This window comes from Aulonocara stuartgranti (genome assembly GCF_965226115.1).
Source record: "Aulonocara stuartgranti genome assembly, chromosome: 17".
Classification (NCBI taxonomy): domain Eukaryota; kingdom Metazoa; phylum Chordata; class Actinopteri; order Cichliformes; family Cichlidae; genus Aulonocara; species Aulonocara stuartgranti.
The window spans coordinates 24,894,542-24,910,352 of NC_138953.1; the positions used below are offsets into that span (position 1 = coordinate 24,894,542).

General features: G+C 40.8%; 1 protein-coding gene across 4 annotated transcripts in view; it reads right to left on the reverse strand.

Annotated features, from left to right (window-relative positions):
- The window catches only part of syt1a (synaptotagmin Ia), a 233,323-nt gene that overhangs the window by 208,138 nt on the left and 9,374 nt on the right, over positions 1-15,811 (reverse strand). The window contains exon 1 of one of the 4 annotated variants that reach the window (XM_082510484.1): positions 4,502-4,957. The exons of 1 other annotated variant lie outside the window; for it this stretch is intronic. The gene's annotated coding sequence lies outside the window, so the exon portion shown is untranslated. Of the gene's footprint in view, positions 1-4,501; positions 4,958-15,811 lie in introns of those variants that run through there. 2 more of the 4 variants (XM_082510475.1, XM_082510486.1) reach the window with 2 other exon arrangements.

The window sequence follows — 15,811 nt, forward strand, 5'->3', positions numbered from 1 at the left end:
CTTGTTTAAGTGTGTCATTGTACCACAAAACAAAGTTCCAGTATTTAGGAAGCACCTAGCTGTGAGGGTTCACATGGACAGCAGACACATAAATTAGAGCTGGTGGCTGATGGTCATAATGACGCAGGGCTTAAAATTGTGATGGCTAAAATTGGCACAACTCAAAAGAGCCAAAAGATTCTCATATAGTACAGCTTGAAACATCATGTAGTTAAGTCTGTGTGTGCTTTTTAAGCACAATGTTGATGCTACGGATTGTAACTGGATTGTGTTTTTAAGCATACATATGAGTCTGTTTAGCTCTGTCAATAAAATGTGTATGAGTATGTGTGTGTTTGTGAGACCGTGTGTGGATTGATCCTGTAATCTGAGTCTTATCTCGGTGGGTCCACAGAGATCAAGCAGTCCTGAGTCCTCTACACTCTGTCAAACACAGAGCTTCAAATGAGGACTTAAGACCAAGCTAATTAGCCTATTAGTGTCAGGTCTTTACAGCGATGCTGATACCAGTTAGGCAAGCAAGAGAAACTATGACAATGACCTTTCGTCTCTCATTACTTTACACACAACACAATTCAGGGTTGTATTCGAAAAACATCTTGTAAAGTGACAAACTCAGGGAGCTGATGTTGATGAACTTACAGGATAACTCAAGCGTTTAACACTTAGATGTGACGTCCTGATTTGTCTCCATCAGGTTCACTCAAACTAAAACACTGCTTTACCGCTTTGATTTAAATCCGACTTGTTTTGGCTTGAACGCCTGCAGGGAAATATTGGTGCTGAAAAATGCAGCAAAAAAGAAAACCATTGAAAAGCATTGCTTTGTCATGAACTGCTAAATGTGCAATAAATTATCATTTTAACAGACTTTTACACCAGCAGGTACCTAAAATTATCAGCAGATTGTGGTGAAATAGCAGCAAACACCTATGTATAGTGTTGCAAGGTCACAATACTTCAATCTACACACCGTTTTGTAAAGTCACTTTGTCGCTGAAGAGACGAAAGCAGTCTAAGTCTGCCTCAGTCCATCTTGTGGGGGTGATGCTGCACTGCTCACACATTGTGGTTTTGTGGGCACTTGACCTCTAACCAGGTGGATTTAACTTCTACGCCATTTGGGATATCTGACAAACCAGGATCAAATAAATGAGCAAGCACTCCACAGTCACACAGGATAGTGGTTACAACAGATTGATGGCAGTCGCTGTAAAGTTGATCAACTGCACAGTCACACAGGTCTAGAGACTGGTCTGTGACCCCCTGGCAACCACAGGCCGCTAGAGAAAAATGTGTTTTCACTGATTGGTTGGCAAAAACATCCATGATAGCTTTGGTCACTAGCAGATTGTTGCATAGTTTGAAAAGAACATACCAATTCGTCTGCAAATTCCTATTGCTAGTGAAACTGAAAAGTAGGAAACAAAATGGACACAAAGACCTGTTGCCTTCAAAGTAAAAGTTGCACTTAAAAACATGTTGGTTGCAATGCTGTGGCACATCTTTGACTTTAACTTTGAGATAAGTCGGCACCTTCCATTCAAACTACAGACGACTGCGCCAATCTGCTATAGCAACCAAAACAAGGAAGAAGGAAGGTTTTGGTCTAGCATCCTCTCTGCAACCAAATTCAGAAACCTCCAGGAAACATTCCTCAACTATTCAGGAAATACATGTTTTTCCCTCACAATTAGTGGTTGCATCACGTCCAATATAGTGGAAAACACTCGAGTAACGTATGCATGATGGCACAAAGGAAGTCTCTTAGCAGGTGTGATGGATTCAGTTCTGCTCAGTGTTTATCATCTTATTGTTGTGGCCATCCACAACAGTCCCAGTTTCTCAATTTAACTGCTCACCGCTGCTCTATACCATAAAGTCCTATCTCTTGTCTACAGCACAAAAATCAAATAACAACCAACCTGCCTGACAATCTGTTGAAGAAACAGGCTTCCATAAATTTGAAGCAGGAAGTTACCATTAATATGCATGAACTGAAAACATGGTTAATTTGCAAAGCAACAGAGAAAAAAAATATTTTGAACAGTGATGCCACACTGTGATACTAACAGGTGGTGCTTTGCACTTTAGTTTCACGAAGAGAACAAATGCTGCAGAAAACTGTGTGTTTGTTGGGTTTTATACTGATGGCAGAAGTAGGGTGAACTTTGTTAAAATTCGTAGACTGATTTCTCTCAGGCTGAATATGCTAAGAACTGTTGAACGTCATTATCCATCATCTTAAATAAGAACCAATATACAACTGTTTTATCAGTTTTGTAGCAGGGGCACTGTAAAGGAGATGGGACTAGATTGCGATGAATAGTCAATCAATAATCAGCTCCAAAGAATGTAAAAAAAGTGCAATACATTACCAGACTTTTTCCCCCTAAGATATCTGGTATCAGTGATGGTGATGAATGTGATCAAAGGATGATTATAGGGATGTCCTTGGAGAGTGGGAACACTACTTATGAGGCATCCACCAGCATGACTCAGTCTCTGTGGTGACACTGTTACTGTTCTGTGCACATCCCAGTTCATAGGCACCCAAACCAAATGGCCACACAAGGTCAAATCCTAAGTGATATTTTCCATTTTGTGTTGTTCCAAACATAAACAAACAAATAGCTTCACCGTACTGTCCTCGTGGCTCTACTTCCTTTCCATACCACTTCTAATAACCTTATGAGTGAGAGCCACTGTCCACGTGCAAAGTAATGCTGGCAGATGCCCTTCCATCCTGACAGTTTCTGGCTTTTGAAAAGTTCACTCCAGATAACTCAGCCAAGACAAAAGGTTAGAGCTGCTTGGACATCAGGCTTGGGACTTTGGGTCTGTACTTCTCATTAATAGCCCCTTAACAAGCCTGATAAAACATGACAACGCCTCAGGCAACAGATAACTGGCCACTTGATTAGATTCTGAGTCAATATCCGCCCCTGCCCTCTCTTTCTTGCTGTATACGTGATTGGAAGACAGACAAAGTATTTAAAGCCAAAAGGAGAAGAATTCATGACTATACCCTGGTTGTGATTCATATGGCAGCGCTTCCAAAAAGTTTTGGCTCCAGATTCTTAAAGGCCAAGGTTTTGCAAAAAAAGCTACCCTGAGCTATCAGTCCACACAGCATCCATTAGTGCATGGCTTCAGCCTGTCTGATTCAGTTAGTAATTATGAAATGGAGCATCTGCAGAAGCTCCCTGAGAGTATGTAAACATAGGCTCTGCCTTGGGGAATTAGATCAGAGGTCATTTAGATTTAGGTGAGAAAAGCAAAGAGTGCTGTTTCCCTCGCGCTTTTCCCGTCACCTGGTAACAGTTTGACACACGGGAGCTACCTAGTGTATATGTCCAAACCAGTACAGCTAAACAGCAACAGCTGAGCAACCCCTCTTCTCTCTCCCTCTTCTTCCTCTCCCATGCCTCTGGCTGATTATGCCCCCTGAGATATTAGGTAATCTGGGAGCAGGCAAGAGGTGACAGGCCACTTCTTTTTTAATGACTTGTCAGCGAAGGCGCGCTAACAATCACCATGGATATGGTTGACATGTTTGCTGAGCGACAGCAGCCGTCCATTACATGTGCACTGTGCGGTAGCCAATCGGCACTCTATCAGTAAACCCGTGGGAGGTGATAAGCCTTCTTTACAGCAACGGGGGTTCCCACTAATAATGATACCAGATAAGGACAATATCGGCGAGGAACTGGAACGACATTTTCAAATTGTATCTGTTCACTAAATAGACTCTTAAGCTAAAAAGACTGCAACTTTAAACAGCTATTTATTGCCACAAGTTTATAGGATAAATTATCAGCAGGAAGTGTAGTCAGGACCAAATCGAAGTATTCGAAAAGTCAAGTTGAAGCGCTTGTCTTGTTCCATATTCAAATGGCATTACAGCTCATTTCTGAATCAATACCCTGCCTGTCTTTATTTCTGCTCAAAATAAATCTATCATGACTCAAAGATGGAGAATAGTGAAGTAAAAAAAATTAATGATAGGGCTCCAGGGCTGCAGCCTGCCTATTTTATCTGATGGAGCGAGGTGAACAAACGGAGGGATTAGCTTCCATGGGATGAAAGCAGCTGCTCATCTTCCGTCTCCATTCCCCTCCCCTCCTTTCCTCTCCTCTCCATCTGCCCACACATCCACGCTGTGGTCTCCCCTCGCAACAAAAGACGTGTTCTATATGTTGCTATCACTAGCTGCACTCCACCCTGCACCTACAGCAGTTTCCGAGCAAGCACAAAAAGCCTTTCAGTGCACATGGCAACGAAAGACGCGCCAAAAACGGTGTTAATAAGAAGGCTTGGGAGTGAAGTGTACTTCCCCTGTGACACCCTTAAAACACCCACCCTTCCTGATTATGTCACCTAGAAACAGATACATCACACACATCCACCCCACTATGAGAAGACACTACAAAACAAACAAGAGACGCCCCGATTCTTTGCAACTTCTGAGGTAGCCCAAAGCAGAAACGTGCTCTCTTACCTGGCAACAACAACACACCTTCAGCTCCAAATCTGCTCGCCCTGTCGAGGAGGCGCTCATCTGTAGTAGGAGTAGGAGGTCTTGAAGAAAAAGTGTGTGTGCTGTGTGTGTGTTTGTGTGAGTGTGATGCTGGAAGAGAGGAAGAGGGAGAGAGGGAAAGTGAGAGGTGGAGCCTAGCTGAGAGGAGAGAAAGAGGGCTGGATGATGACTCCGTCTGCCGTCTACATAGCCAGTCTTGTGGGAGCAGTGTGGATGGCGCTAGAATGTCTTCTGTTCAAACACAACAGGCAGATGCACTTAATTCACGGCTTGGAGAAAAAGCCTCGGGCAGAGAGCGGAGGGTGGGAGGAGGTGTGAGAAGACAGGAGAGACTCTGGGCTGTTTAAGCCAGCATCATCACACGGTGGTTCCTAGGAATCCCTCCAGTAAGAAGGACACTGCATCACTGAGTCCTTGACTGTGATTGGTTGGGTGTTGGGAAGACGTCAAGTATGGTGGGCAATGCTGCGTAACCTTAGCTGACCCTTTCAACACATATTAACATGTCTTGTCTGTGTTTTTCACCATTCGGGGCATATGTCACCTCCAAGGTCACTTAAAAAAAGAAAGAAAAGAAAAGAAAAAGACTCCCCTAGGATCTTGGGAATGTTGGGAGACTATGTGTATGCGTGTGTTTGTCAGTACACAGTAAGTCATGACCTGCCCTTGCACATGAGCAAACGCACACACAAATACACACATCCAACAAGAACTTAAAGGAGGATGATTTCCCCAGAGGAAGGCTGAGCCTTTCAGGAGAAGAGCCACACAAACACCTGCAAGGACAATCTTTCATTAGAGTGATTGAACATGTTGTCAATCCAACCTCAAAAGCAATGAAGAGGTAAGATTAGACCGATCTTTTAACCTGACAACAAGTTACATCATGATGTATTTTTTTCTCATTGTTACAGGTAATCAGTCACGCATAAAAAAAAAATTCACCAGCCAGTAACCAATTTCTTACTAGTCACAAAGAGGCTGCTGACCTACTTTTACTGTGACTGAACCATAATGGAACATCAGTTTCAAAATCACAATTTATTATGTGGATTATTAACAAACACATAATTACAAATTTTATGTGTACCAGTATAGTCAAAATATCATGTAAGTATGTATCTACATAATACATTTTATAAAATTCATTAAATGTGTGCAATTTTTAATAGATGGACTATTGACAAACAGAAATTTAACAGTCAATCGAAAAATAACTATTTACCTATGTTTAATTAAGTATTAATTTACCATTTTTCAATAACTGTTGTTTTTTTTAAGTGTTACCAAATTTAAATTAGAAATCTTGCAACTATTAATATTAAAATAAACAGTCATTCAACACTAAGCGCTTCATAAAAGCTTCAAATTCAAAAGGGAAAATGCATGTGTCGTGACATACTAGCAAAATAAATCATGACTATGGAAAGGGGCTGATAACAACATTTTTGGCTGCCTCAGGCAGAAAATGAGGTTTTCCATCAGATGCAAGCCTTGAATAAAAGCAGTGTCCACCTGCACTCAAAGGTTAGACAGAAACTGATGCTGCAGAATGAATAGAGCTCTCTGTCTTATGGTTTCCAGTAAAAATATAAAACCAGTCCAAAGGTGGTGCTTAGGTAGAGCTATAAGTGCTCTTATGTTCAGGTTCAATTTCCTGGAAATTGTTTTTATATGTGTGAGTGTTTAAGTTGTTCAGGTGGCTGCATGATTCTTCAAGTACTAAACGCAAGTTCATCTGAAGTCCTCGTACCGAAGGCGCAACGATGACTGAAACAGATTGTCAGCTCCTCACAGGGCTTTACATAGCAGGTGACCTGACCCAGATTATTCCACACCCTCGCCGGATATCAGCTTAGATAGACTACAAAGGATAAGTCAATACAGATAAAGGATGCATGGATGGATGGAAGAGAAAATGATTTTCTAAAAATAGAATTTAAAATGAGCAAGATGTCAGTCCAGCAGTGGAAAAAAACAAATTACAAAGCATGAGTTCACTTAGTTTAACTACTTAATCTGTGTATTTGAAACTGCTATGACAGTCCTGTCATATATGATCATGATCATATTAACACATAGCAAATTAACGCTAAATCTACGATTGATTTTCATCTGATGTAACTGTTCTCAAAGACATAAAATTATGCAAAAGACAAATGCAAAGCACGACCACTTTGTTAGATGACTACTTCAAGCTCATAAGAAGGTGACAGCGGCAGTGGTTATTTTATGTTTTTCTTTGACATGCTTGACAATCAAATGAATAATTTTGGATATATATCAGTCAAACAGCATTAATTCTGTGTCTGAATGTAACATGATCACAAAGTTGTTCTGTGCTCCAAAGTTATGGCCAAAAGTTTGTTTGTTTCTTTAGCAGGGCACTATGATCTCACAGTGCTCACAGACTGATAATTCAATGTTATCACTCAAACATTTTATCTTGCTAAATGTTTTAGTGAAAGTTTGTCAGACTTGGTAGAGTCTTTTTTATTCCAATTTTTTTATTTTATTTGTATCTTTATCTTTATCTATTATTACTAATACTACTAAAATTGTCTGGTGAATGATTTCTCCAGGGGAACAAATTCATGTTATGAGCAATTAAGAGCTTTTTAGTGATAGGAATATGTGGTTCTTTAGTCTTACACCCCCATCCCCACCCCAACCGGTAAAGTCTCCTGTCCTTGTATTTTCCTAGACAAGGCTCTGGCCGTGAGATGTGCTGTGATTACTGGTTTTAATGGCAGTTTGTCTTGAAATGAAGGAGCTTGTTGGTTCTGGGGGGGCTCTACTGGCACACTTACATTGTCAAGAGCAGGAACACCAGCTGCATCCTCCCTGGTCCTGTTCAGAAATAGCCTGGCCCCAGTTGTAGCCCTGGCCTTGTACCAGCCAACAGCCCCCACCAGACAGGCGGCAGGCCCCGCTCCAGCAGTGTGGCTCAGAGTCTTCCTATTCTAGAGGACAGAGGTGTCTCTGAGGCCCGGAAACAAGAGGGCAGCAAACATTTCCGACTCTTTGCTCTACAAGCAGTGTCCTCTGTCACAAAGCGTTTCATCTAATGGGCTCAGAGCAAAATCAAAGTGACAATATTAATCATGTGATGCGGAAAATAATTAGAGGGGCTATAAAGGACTGAGTTAGTCCTTTCCCCCATGTCCCAACATACAGCAGATAAGTCATTAACGCTTGGCTCAGTGAGTGTTGAAGGGGGTACAGGATGCATTTTGTAATGTGGTCATTAGGAGCTAATTACTTTACAGAAATCTGACATTTATCAACAATTACAACACAGGTGTCTCGAAACACATCCTTAGCCTTACTTTATCTTCTCTCTAACTTGTAGAAACTGTTAACACACTTCAAAAGGGGTTATTTAATTAACATTTTTAAGTGTCAGTGCTCCTCAGTAAAATACTAAAAAAAATGTCTGGAGATACCCATGCTTATTATTAAGTGCCAAAAAACACTGAAGCAGAAAAAGTCCTGTTGTCAGTTTCTCCCAGTCCATCTTATTCCCTTATTAAAAAAATGTGACAACGCTAGTGATTGTTTTCATTCTCCCGACACGGCCGGTTGTTGATATGCAGTAGTCTTCAGAGGCATTAGTCATCCACACCTGGCTGTGTTGATCAAAACCCTGCTATGGTCAAATCAGCTCTCTATCAGTGTGTGATTCATATAGGAGAGGCTTGCCCTGCCCCGTCTGTCTGCATGCTAGCATGGCGCCCCAGGAAGCCTGGTGTTTCTCTTGTTTACAGATCGACAGCATCTCTGGGAGAAGCCGGACGACAGCCTGTGACAGACTGATGGATGAGGAGACACTCATGCGCCACTGTGTCATCCCTGCACTCTCCACCCACTCTCCACTCACACTCGCCTACCAGAGGCGAGGATAGAGGAGTGCATTTGTTAATGCATGCAGATCGAGATTAAAGTTGCACCTTTTCCACCAAACCATGCAGAGAGGGGCATGATGGGTAAATAGTGGGCGGCTGTCAGGTTGCCTGATTGTTAACAGCCACATGACAGGGATAGATCCACTGCAAATGACAATGCTTGGGAATAGAGAGGCCAGATGAAATGGGTGACAAGCAGAGGTGACAGGACACAAGGGCACCCAATGAATCTGCATAGAAATGAGAAAGCTCCTCCAGAAATTACATCTCAAAATCTCCTTCCAAAAAAAAAAAAAAAGAAAGAAAAAAAGAAAGGTTGAGTTGCTATTCAGAGACAATAAAGCTGATTTTCAAGTGTGGCATTGCAGGTACTAGGGCTGTTCGATATAACGATATATATCGGATGACGATATAAAAACATCTATTGTTTCTTTTTACGCTATCGTTTGTTTCGTGGTGTCGCAAAATAAACTGTTTACGGCAATATTTTTTTCATCGTTTTGATGGTCACTGTAGTGGCTATATTCATTTCTTAAAGTTCTCTCTTTCCCTTATATTTAATATAACCACACTAAGGACGGACAAGCGCCTGTTTTTATGCGTTGTGGTTAGCAACAACGACGGTAACACCATTGCGTGGCCGCTTGTTTATGTTCCACATAAACCTTTCACAATAAAGTTCAAGATCCTGTTGAGACTTTTCAAAATAAACTGAATCACGTGAAAAAGTATGCAGAGTATTTATGGATGAGAAGCAAAAAAGAGCCGTCAGATGCTAAAAAATAAACCTTAGACTCAAACGTTAGAACAGGCTTTTCCCGCAGCACGCTGTGTAATAAATTCTTATGTCTAAAAATGTATCATTTCATGCATCGGTTAAAACACTCGACTCCAGGTACACGGCGCCCAGAAAATGTTAAATTTTTGTGATTTCTATCGTTATCGGGATGATAGATGTTTTATATCGGGATATGAAATTTTGGTCATATCGCACAGCCCTAGCAGATACTGTACATATTTTAACCGATTCCTTTAGATCTAGCCCTCATGATGTGGGAAATTCCTGCACGCAATTACAGCAATCTAATCACATTCATCCCAAGTTTCAGCAGCCATAAGCATTTCCAACATCATCCGACCTAAAGAAAACCCTTGCTATGTTCTCTCTTAGTCTTTTCTGCAAGGCTTCATAAAGTCTTGCTAGCATGCACAGAGAAGTTCAAACAAAGCCCCCAACAATCAGACAAACGACTATGAGCAAGCAACAGTGGCAATAGTGGGAAGGAAAGAACTCCTTTGTAACAGGAAGAAGCCTCGTGCGGAACTAGGATCAGGGATGGACAGCCATGGGAGCAATTACTAACGATTAAATGCAAAAGTGGTGTATAAACACACTAACAGTTAAAAAAAAAAAAAAAAAGAGGTGAGTGAAGAAGAAAAGTGCATCACGGGAGGATCCCCAGCAGCCTGAGTCTATTGCAGCTTAACTTAGGGATGTTTCAGGGTCAGCTGATCCAATCTGGGAGCTGGTCCCATAGGAGAGGAACCTGATAGCCAAAAGCTCCCTAGACTGGCAAAGCAATAGTCCAAAACACAGGCTCAGAATATACAGCATTGTTGGGCTCAAACTTACAGTGCAGTTTGTAAAATACAGAATCCTGATGTCGATGTGAAAACAGTCAGGAAAAGAGCAAAGTGGAAAGGAAAAGAAGTGAAAGCAATGGCACTAAAAGAAGAAGAGCAGAAATTACAGCAATTTTGCATTTGTGGGAGAATGACAGTTCATTTCAGTTAGTAGCAGTACATCGTAGGCTGTGAAATCTGAAATCCAAGCCCTGACGAATAATGGTCATCGACTCACCAATTGCTGAAGCATAATAAGCCACTAAATACCAAGATGATTGCAGGATAATCTTTGCCTAAAAAATAAAGAGACCACTGAGAACACTTGAATAAACAAACTAATTAAGATGTTTCTTAACAGTGTTATGTTCAATATTTAATTAGAATTTTACTTGCTATTGAATAATTTGGACTTAACTGGACTTAATATACTTTCGGAGAAGACAGGCAGCGTAATAAGCCTGTTGAAATTCAAATAAATTAAACTCTCAGACACGACTGCCAATTTCTCAGATCTGTAAAGCAAATAAACAGCTTTAAGTGATGTTTTGTATGCTGTTGGTTGAACTAATCCTGTTTATATTTTTATCTACCCTTCCATCACTTAAAACCTCAAACCTTATATTGAGAGAAACTGTGGCAATTAGAGGACCATTTACTCATGTTCAATACGGGAAAACACCATTATTTTCAAAGTAAGGCTTTCAATCACGCCTTCAATGATTCTCAATCACTGCCACAGTTTTCTCCATGGTGTGGAACCAGCTATACTGACGTTTACTTTCAGAATTTTGCATTTTGGAGACACACATGATAGGATGCTGGAGGTTTGATTTGTTATTTGAGGAAACATAAAACCAACAGGTGCTGTTAAAGTCATGTAGAAGTTGTCACCGGGGCATGATTCACATCAAGTATTTCTTAGCTGAGTAGACTTTATTAATAATTAAAGACACTTGCATTCACTAGATGTAATGAGCATGATGTGGATTTGACTGTGAAACCAAAGAATATTACAGAATACATTGAGCACACCAGGTTTATCCACATTTTTAATCTGACCGAAACAAAAGTTTACAAAACTGACATCAAGTTTTATTCAGTGACACTACAAAGTAGCTGCTGAGACTATAATCTCATCAGGGAAGTCTTTGGTGAGTGTTGTGGATCAAGGGTCTTTTTGTCCTGCTGATAGCTAAGACTACTGAGAAAAAAATCTCAAGCTATCAAGAGGAAAATGGGAAATAGATGCTGTGATTTATTTAAACATCTGCAAAAATACATGGAAATACAGAATATAAAGCAAAATAGAGTTTGTAAAATTCTACTGAGTTTGAAAGTCAATATTTAATATGGCTTCTTGAAGGACATTCTTCCTCTTCTTTGGATGTTGGCTGCCTTTGTTTGATTCTCTGTTAAGATGATCTCACACTGCGTGAGTAATGTTGAGATCTAAGCTCTGGTAAATCCAATCTCAGAGTGATTGTTTTCCATTGTGTTTTCTTCTATCCAGGCATGCTTTTACTGCACTGTGCAGTGTGTTTGGGATCACTGTCACTGAAACTGCAAGGTGGCTCAAAATGTGATGGTAATTTTCTGCATTTTGACAAGATCTCCAACACCACTGGCTGAAACGCAAACCATGACTAAGCCTCCACCGTGTTTTACAGATGGCTGTAGACACTGACTGTTGTGCCTCTACCCTGACCTTCCCCACATATGTTGATAACAATTTGAACCAAAAATTTCTAATTTTGATTTGTTCCTCAACAACCGTTCTCTTTTATTTACGCTATGCTGTTTGGCATACCTCAATTCATTATGACAGGCTTCTTGACAACCACTCAGGTTGTCAAGAAGCCTGTCAGGAATTTGTTTAGGCTTGCCACCACTCCCTTCGGCAACAAGCTGTGTAGACACAACACTGGTCTGCCTGTTTTATATTTGAATGATTCATGGGTCAGTGCTAAGTGGCTTAAGAAAACATTCCTCTGAAAACTGACTACAATGACTGCCAAAGCAGCTAATGTCTAAAGAAAAAAGACTTTAAAAGACATTCAGAAAGTTTAATGAGTTGTTAGTCGAGTTCACTTGTCTCCTTGGAAATCAAACATAAAGAAACGAGGGGTGGTTCTAGACATGTATAGTACTATACACTATTTGAGTAGCGAAGATATCCTTTGTTGTCTTACAACTACAACAGCACTTTTGTTACTCAATAATCAACAAACAATCCTTGTCACGGCGAGTGAGGTGAGCCGTGTGGAGGCAATGAAGGAGGATCCAAACGCAGGCAGTCGTGAAGGTGTGAAGGTGGTTTATTGAGCATGAAAGTAAATACAAACGACAAAGGGAGCTATGACTAACTAGACTGGGAACAAACTAACTACAGAACACGAACCTGAACATGAGCAGAAACACTTGGCGGTTGACAGCAGGGAAACACACAGATGACGCAGGGTGGAATACACAGACGGACCAGCAACTACAATGACGGCAGACATGACTTAAATACACAGAGAATCACAGGGGAATTACACACAGGTGGTGGACACAGCTGGGAATAATCAACAAGACGAGACAAAGGTAAAACTGAACACACTCACATGAGACGCAGACCATCACAATAAAACAGGAACAAGCAACCATCACACTAAGACACAAACTCGACATAGAGAGACAGACAGAAAATGGCACATGGAGCTAGACAAATACTAAGCAGACACAACTGAAGAACAAATCCTAAACACCACAGAAACATGAAACTCAAATAATAAACATCATCATAATCAACACTACAAGAGAACAAGAAAACAATCCCTGATGCAAACTAAAACCAAAACATAATAAAACTCAAACTACTGGGTCCGACGGACCCAGAACCGTGACAATCCTACAGTGTTTCCCACCTCTGAATCTCCTATCGCTTTCTATTGTTGTGGTAAAATTGAGTTCTGTTCGACAAGCTTGAAGCGGAGACATGGTGAGGCAATTCTCCAAATACAATGAGCACATCAGTGACTAAATGGAAAGCAGTGATAGGATCTAGGCTGTCACGTAAACACAGAGCAGCAAATATCCTTACAAGACACTATATTCTATGGCACAGCCGTGCATACGCTCTGTCACAAGCATATTCTAACTAGTTTTAAAAGATAGTCTTCCAAGTTTTAAATATAAAAATGTTTATCGGTGAAATCAGTTAATTGTATACAGCTATTTCATTTCATCCTTCACTGCAGCAACTTTGATCGTCTCTGGAGTTAGGTGAGCTTCCTCCTTTTATCAGTGCACCCAGGCCTCCAACCAGTGTTATCACCCAACTTGCCCTAAAGATGCTTAAGCCAGTCATGCATCAACAACTCCACGGCAACATATGATAACACCTGTGATTGCACGATCATACATCAAGCAGTCTGTCAGCTCGGTCATTTTAAGGTGTTTGATAAATGATACATGCCTGCCTGAGAGCACGGAGTCTTCTTGTAGCAACCGAGATGGCTGCGTGCCTACCTCCTTGTGAGAGGGCAGCCAGCCATATGGCGCCTAAAGGTAATGTATAAAATGACTGTTACACTGCAATGCTGTGCTGTGCTAAGGTTCAGTCCCATGTGAAGTGACTCTTCATGCATCTTTGCACACCCAAGAGCTGCATGTTACGCATGTTGCATAGCTAACACTGTTCAAACTACAGCAATTTGTGGTATATCTGTGATACACAAGGTGATCAAGATCTACACTGCACATGATCCTTTGGTAAAGCATGAAAGGAAGTTGATAGATCAATCTTAGATATTGCTCAGTGTAAAAACAGATGCAGAGTCTAGACAATAAAACATATTTTTATGTAATAATCTATTTTGCTTTACTTATTGTTAATTGAGGGGTGTTGTTAGAACTGTAATAACAAAAAGGTTAAAATTACCTTCATGAACTTAGAATTAAATACCGCCCTCAGTCCAGTTCTATCTGATTACACTTAATCGTCAGTTTCCATGAAATTCAAGCTTTTCTTTCCCATTTTTTCCCCACTGAGAATGCATAACTAACTCCTAAGCATACGCAACTTAAAAAACAAAAAAATATATTTTTGCAGAAAACAAAATTTGGAATCACAAAGGGTCAGTGAATATTTCTGCAAATTTCAGAAGACACACTGCCCACCAGCTGTGCCCACAAATTTACTACCAACGCCTATATTATCCAAGCAAAGGACTGGGAAAGCAAAAATACTGCAAAATACAGAATACAGACAAGCACCACTGTGCCAGTCCCAGATCCCTTATTACTGCAGAGATTTCATGTTTATTTGCTCAACCTCAGGCCACATTACACCGTCGCTTCTCCACATAATGCAATATTCAGGTGACCAACTCTTGAACCTCCCTTCATTCTTCCAGGTCAGTGCACCACACTGTCCTGGTGAATTCACAACATGGTTGCATGCATCCAACTCTACAAAGAGACAAACAGCTCTTTACCTCCAGGTCAAGGTCCTGCTCTTATCCGAGCATCTGTCTCCCTCCTGCTACCCTATCAAAAAATATCTTAAATGTACTCTGCTCGACTCGACTTCATCTAGCTGCAGAGTGAACCAGGCTCCCCTACACCTCTGAATCCTCAAATCTACGAGCAATCCTTTCTAAAGCCAGTTGATTAGGTGAGCTACAGGCAGTCTGCTTCGGGATCAGATTTTGTAGAAATTGTTTTTTTTTTTTTTTTTTTTTTCAGTTTTTAAGTTCTCAAAACAGTTATTATAAATATTTGCATTTCCAACACCTGCTTGCTTAAACTGCTAAAAAAGAAATAAATCTGTCATTACTTTTTCATGCAGATATCTTTTAACTTAAACATGTTTTTGTTCGTCAAATGGTCGGTTAAGTCATTTTTTGGGGGGTTTTTTAGCCAATGAAAGCAGGACTTAAAAGTCTGTTTACTGCTTTTGTCTTCTATCTGTCCTTTCCCAAGTCAATTAGCAGAGAAGTCTGTCACCTCAGCTGGCGTGGTCGCCCGGTGCCACGGCCCAGCTGAGGCCACCGCTGAAGGGGCTGCTAAGTTTGGGCTCTCTGCCCATCCTGGAGCACCCACAGGGGCCTCACAGGCTCCGTCGACACTGCTGCCGCAACACCCCGAGTCTCCGGTTCTCGGCGCCGCGGATCATGTCGTTTCTCTCCAGTAGGCCTATTCTTAGTCTGGGTATCATCCACATCACGCGTGGAGAGAGGGTTATTTTTAGCAAGGCAGTCACATGATGTGAGTGCAAGTGGAGTCTCACAGCTGTAGGCTACTGGTACAACATGCTATGCATCCACAGATCCCTGCTTGGAACAAATGAATCCCATCCTGTGGATCTCAAGAAGTTTTAATATTAATGTTAACTTTAATGTTGCTCTGAAGAAAAAACAAAGAGGCTGTATAGTCATGACTTCAGCGGAAAAAAAAACTGTTTTTTAAAATGCATTCAAACAATGCCTGAGTTTTACATTTGATATTATTTATTTTCCAGATAACCTGAATGCCAAAATATTAGACACAGTTTAACCTTGTGCTTATTGTAAGCAAATATCATATACATAATAACAAGTAGATGTAATGTACCCTCTCTTATGTGTCAGAATTTGTCAAAAATAAAATGAAAGCATGTATCCAGCCTGCCTTGAAACAACACTTTAGTGTGCTGGTGTTATTGGAGTACGGGATATATTCTTAGCATTTGAGCATCATTTAAACAACACCGCCTTCC